Genomic DNA, 5,927 nt, shown 5'->3' on the forward strand with positions numbered 1-5,927 from the left:
CTCAGACTTCTATGTGCCCTAATCATAAAATGGTGCCTACTTCTTGTATTTGCTTCAATATATGCTTCCGCTTACAAGTGATATGGATAATCTTCCTTTTTAATTGCAGAGATGGACCTGGCAATTATAAATCCATTGAAATAGGACAAAATAATAAAGTCTCTCTCTGACTTTGTTTCAAGATTAGCAAAAGGTTGTTGGAGTTCACAAATAAGAATTCAGGTGGCCATAGATAGTTCAAAGCTCAGTTTGTTATGTTGGTAGACAAGAAGATCCTTGACTTGAAAGCAACCAGTAACCTTGCCATTTTGGTACTCTAAGCAGCAAAGGTCAGTTAAACACTACTCACAGTGCAATTTGACTTAAAAGGTTATGCTATGTTTTTATTTTGTTTTTTGCACAAACAGGACCTTAAACTGGGAAGCCAAAAGTGGTTACTATTTATGAATGGCTTGAGCCAAAGAGAGCATGAAAAAAAAAAAAAAAAAACGCCAAGCCAGCGAGAGCTTGAGGACTGTGGGTCAGGAGCTCACTCTCAACGTTGGGCTACAAGAACAGGATTTCAGCTGCACTGCCTGGCTTTAAAAGAAACATTAATTACCCAGAAACCCTAAATCGAATTTTATGGCACGATGTTCTTGTAGCACTGTGAGGACACACAGAGGCCATTTATTATCGAGACAAAGACCGTTACTCTATCAGACCGGAAATTACACAACCCCTTCGAATGTAAGTCAAATGTTCAAAATAGCCAACTTATCTTTTCTCTAATAAAACATTAGAATCTGGTAAAAACAAGCCTTCATTTTAAAAGCACATTAGTGCCTCAGATGCCGTGATTTTGAGCATATGGTGGTAAGAAGCCATGAGCTCTGGGACAAGACCTGTCTTCTTCATCCTAGAAAGTAAGGCTTTGTCTTCCAATTTATAAATGAACATTTTATTGAAATGCATCATGCTCATGGAAAAGCACATTAAACTTAGGCCTACCAAAAGTAAGTTTCATAAATTGCTGCACAGAGAACACAATCAAAGTAGTCACTGAGGAATTCAAGACATGAAGTAACAAGGACATCCCGGAGGTGTCCTTTTGCCACCCACCGCCATCACTCTCCTGTTCTCCCTTCTACAGATTACCACTTTTCAGCCTTCTAATACCAGGAATCACAGCCACCTTGTATTTTCCTTTGTGTTAAAAGAATCACACAGTACATTTTGGATTATTAGGGGTTTGGCTCTTTCCCCTAAGTTTCTGTGACACTCACTAATATGTTATAGATAGCACATTTTTTTTTGGTTTCTCTGTGTGTCCATTATATTTTATAAGTTTGCCAAGGAAAACAGAGCTTTTCCTCTAATTTAAATAAGAGCGTTCTTTCAAAGCCAATATGACGGACTAAGGCCTAGGAATGTAGATTCAGGTGCCGTAGAGTAGCGTGTACCACTGCAGGGCAGAGATGGGACCTGTTAGGTCTTAGCAGCAGAGAAAGGCAGAAACAAATGCATTTACAAAACAGAGGTGGGGCCGGCTAGTACACAGCTGCTGCACAGAGCAGAGAAATTTCTCCTATTGATTTCAAATGTCATCTTGTGGCACTCTTGACTTTGGGCTTGGTAGAGACGAGAAATCAAGTCTGCTTATCATAATGGGATGCTTTAAGATTACCCTAGCTGTCATGAAGAGCAGTGAGATCCTAGTAGATGTTGAAAATAAATGATCTTTACAAAAGACTGCAAGCGTAGCCCCAAACGACTTTGGCACGGAGTCTACCGCATTCCATCCCTCCTGAGTCACTAGTCAGTCCTTGTGCATGTTCTTCAATACAGATGTGGCTTTCTCAGAAACTTTAGTTCATAATTCAGTTATGCTTCCCCTGGCCCCAAAGTACAACTTGTTTTGCTGATTGTGAATAATGCTGGGTGTCTCTTTATTGATATATTCTTGCCTGGTATAGCCCTAAAAGAGAGTCTCTGGGATTGTAGTACATATACATTTTCAAATATCGAAAAATTTCTTAGGTTAATTTTTAAGTTCATCACTATTCTAGTTGCCTGAACTTTTCTTCCATTTAAAATTGTCACTTTTTAATTTTTTTATTTTATTGATTTTTATTGAGCTCTACATTTTTTCCTGCTCCCCTCTCTGCCTCTCCCCTCCCCTTCAACCCTCCCCCAAGGTCCCCATGCTCCCAATTTACTCCGGAGATCTGTCTTTTTCTACTTCCTATGTAGATTACATCTATTTATGTCTCTCTTAGTGTTCTCATTGTTGTCTGAGTTTTCTGGAATTGTGATTTATAGGAAAATGGATGGAGCTAGAAAACATTATTTTGAGTGAGGTAATCCAGACACAGGAAGACAATTATTACATGTATTTATTCATAAGTAGTTTTTAAACATAAAGCAAAGAAAACCATCCCACTTTTAAAATTTTATGGTTTTATTTTATACTAAATATTTTTGTTTAGATGTTTATAAGCGGTTTAGAAATCCTTAATTCTGTAGTCTGTTACAACCTTTTCCCCCACTTTGGTAAATTTTTGCTTTTTATTCCTTAATTTTACTTGAGAATTCTTTGGCCTGGGTTACTTAGAAGTACGTTGTTTGATTTCCAAATGTTATCTTTATGGTGTTTATTTCTAGTTTAATTCCATTATCCTTCTTGAAGCTGCTTTGTCTGTTATCTTTCAGTGTGTTAGGTGTATTTCACAGCCTGTTTGCATCAATGGTCAAAGGATGCATGTTCTGCTGTTGTCTGTTGTCTATCTAAACGTCAGGTACCTAAGGGTGTTTGGGTATTGAGTAGGTTATGTGTGTAGTTCTTGAGCCTACTGGCCGGCAAGATACTGATGAAGGGATGCTGAAGTCTTGAGTGTGATGGCAGATGTGTCTGCTTCTCTCTTCCATTCTATAAGTTTGCCTTTGATATTGTAATTGTGTGACACTAACATGATCTTCAACCTAGATGTATCAAAGGGTCATAAAAAGCATTAATCATTTCTGTGATGATGACACATTTGATTTCTATTGTTTTTTTATTCTCTTTTACTTTTGCTACTTCATTGTCTGTGTTATCCTTCTATTCTGGCATGTTGCCTATTTTTTTCTGTTAGTGGATTTAGCATTTCAACCTTAGTTTACTAAAATTTGCTGAGTACAATTCTAACAACTGCATTGTATTTCAGTATGCATTCATGATTACATGATTTGTTTCCTCAAATTCTTTCTTGCCTTTTGAAATGTCTTATTAACTTTAATGAGACTCAGATATGTTTTTCAGGTAGCAGGAATTGAGAGAAATCATCCTACTGAGTCATGAGTATTCAAGTTATCCAAGCAGGTTTGTTTGCTTCAGATTTTTCCAGCATCTTCACTCTGGCTCCTTCTGATTTTATGCTGTTCTAAATACTCCCCTCCAGAGTTCAGTCTCTTACACTCTCCCCTCAGTAATTACTATTATTAGTCTGCATCCATAGGGGCTCAATAATGAGGTGTGAGTGAGGACCCTGTTCTTTAATCTTCAGATTAAATCACAAGCAAAGCAGGTGTGTAACTTTCAGAATCCTTTCTCCACTGATGCTCATTTCCTTCTTTATCCCCGTTGTTCTCTTTATCACAGCATTTCTGGGTCATTTCTTGCTTTCTCTAGAGAGAATAGACCTTGGCAAACTGTTATCTTGGAGGCCTTAACTGTGGAGAAGACTGAGACAGCATTTCCTATTGATCACCTTGCCCCTTGCAGATACAAGAGATTTCTCTCATATGTTCACAATGAGGATTACATTGGCTTCATGGGTGTAAAGACAAAAATGGGTAGGTACCCATTTCGTGCTATTTCACAACTAGCCTCTCGAAGTAGCCATTTAAGTCTTCCAACTAGATTATGGTTCCTGTGCTATATGCTTCAGGTAATCAGGCCTTGATTATGGATTTGCCTGTATCACTTTAAGTGGGTTTCTCTCAAACTTAGGAACACATAAAGTATATGAACATTTGAAAACGATGTTTATTCTGTAATTTTCAGATGTAGCTTTCCATATTCATTTTGAGTCAAAATTATTGAAAGTTGCTCAAATGATCATTAAAGCTATTCTTTTCAAGAACATAAGATATACTAATGAGTTATATTAATATGTTAGAGATAACATGGAAATGAAAAGAGTGTAGGCTTGTTTTCTGAAACTTTCTGCTTCATTTGCCCCTTTAATATTAGTTTGTATCTCAAACACCAGTTGTAATGTATTTCAGTCACAATCTTGTCAATGTAAATATTTTATCTAATAAATAAATTTTTTTATTTATTATTTTATTTTTATTTATTATTTTAGAATAAATTATTTTAGAATAATAAATAATTCTAAAATCCATGGCAACTGTGACTGAAGGGAAATTTGTGTTTCTAACTGTGGGAAAATATGTGGATTTCTAACTACTAGGTAATAGATATTCCTCTTTCCTTAGGCCTATTCCATGGTTTACATGTGAGCTAGACAAACATAAGTTATAAAATATTTAATAATAACATATCTTCCATAGTCTGCTTAAAACCAGACAATCCAGTCTGACTTGAACACTAACAGTAAGGCCCAGAAAGGATTGTTTGATGTTTAATTTAAAATATATTTATACTTATATTTTTTGTAAATTATGCATGAGGCTTATGCTTACATTTTATAGAGAAGATTCTTTTTTTAATCTCCAAGTTACCTAAACTCTGATATTTTGCAGTTGCTCCCATGTTTGGTTTCCATTATCTACAGTCTTACATGTGATTTCTAGTATTACCACAAAATGGTTGGCCAGGACCTATCCCTTCTTTTCATTACATTTGAACTTTCCTAGATCCTCATTGGTTATCCTGAGTCCCTGTTATTTTATACCACTCAGAGATGGCATCGAGTCACCTTCCACTTTTTATGTTATCTTGAGACATTTGCTGAAAGATTTGTACAAATGGGCTTTCCATCACTTCCTGACATTATTGATTTTCAAGGAAAGAAAACAGTAGTCTAGGTGCCTATTTGGTCCACTCCCGCAGACACATTGAAAAATAGATCTTATGTAAGAGTGCTGCAGACACCGAGTCCATGACTGCTACCTAAGGAAGAAAAATATACTTTGGCGTTCAGACAGAGCTCATAGAGAATGTAGCCAATCTCACCCTAGTTACAAAATGGATTCTCTCCGAGGAGATAATTCAAATAAATCAGCCAGAGAAAGCAGAATTGTGTGCAGACTGAAGAGGAGTCTGTTTTAACGATCTTGACCATCGCAGCTGCGGGCCCTAAGTATTTCTGTCAAGCACTCTTTACTTAGATTATAGCTTCTGTAATAAAACTTATTCATCCTATTGTTCCTTAGAGATGAAATAAAAGCAACCCACTTCACAATATAATGTTATATTACAAAAGTTCTCAAGGTTTAGGGAAACAGGATATAAAAAAATCAATATTGAAATAAAATTATTGTAATAATCAAAACGTGATATGCATATTTTCTAAAATGTAATTATATTTATGGATTATGTTTATTGGATGTCGGTTCATGTAATGAGAATGAAAGTAAATTTGGACATCTGGATATAGAAACAAAATATAAATTTTACTTTATTAAAGATTTTTATATAGCCAAAGATGAGCTGTACCCATTACACATTCGGTTCATTTAAATATGTGTCCCAGTAATCTTAGTTGGGACCTGATATGTCTACTTTTTTATTTCAAGCATCATAATAAAGATGCATCTGAGGAGAAACATTTATTAAGAAATCATAATATACTTTTATATTAATTTTCTTCCCACTCCATAGTCTTTTCTTTTGCATAAGCCCTTTGCTTTTAAATACTACTTATTTTTGAAAATGCAATTTTATTACATTTCTCCCTTCCATTTCCTCCCTCCAGATCCTCCCATGGACCACTCTACTC

Source organism: Microtus pennsylvanicus, chromosome 22 (genome assembly GCF_037038515.1).
Source record: "Microtus pennsylvanicus isolate mMicPen1 chromosome 22, mMicPen1.hap1, whole genome shotgun sequence".
NCBI lineage: Eukaryota > Metazoa > Chordata > Mammalia > Rodentia > Cricetidae > Microtus > Microtus pennsylvanicus.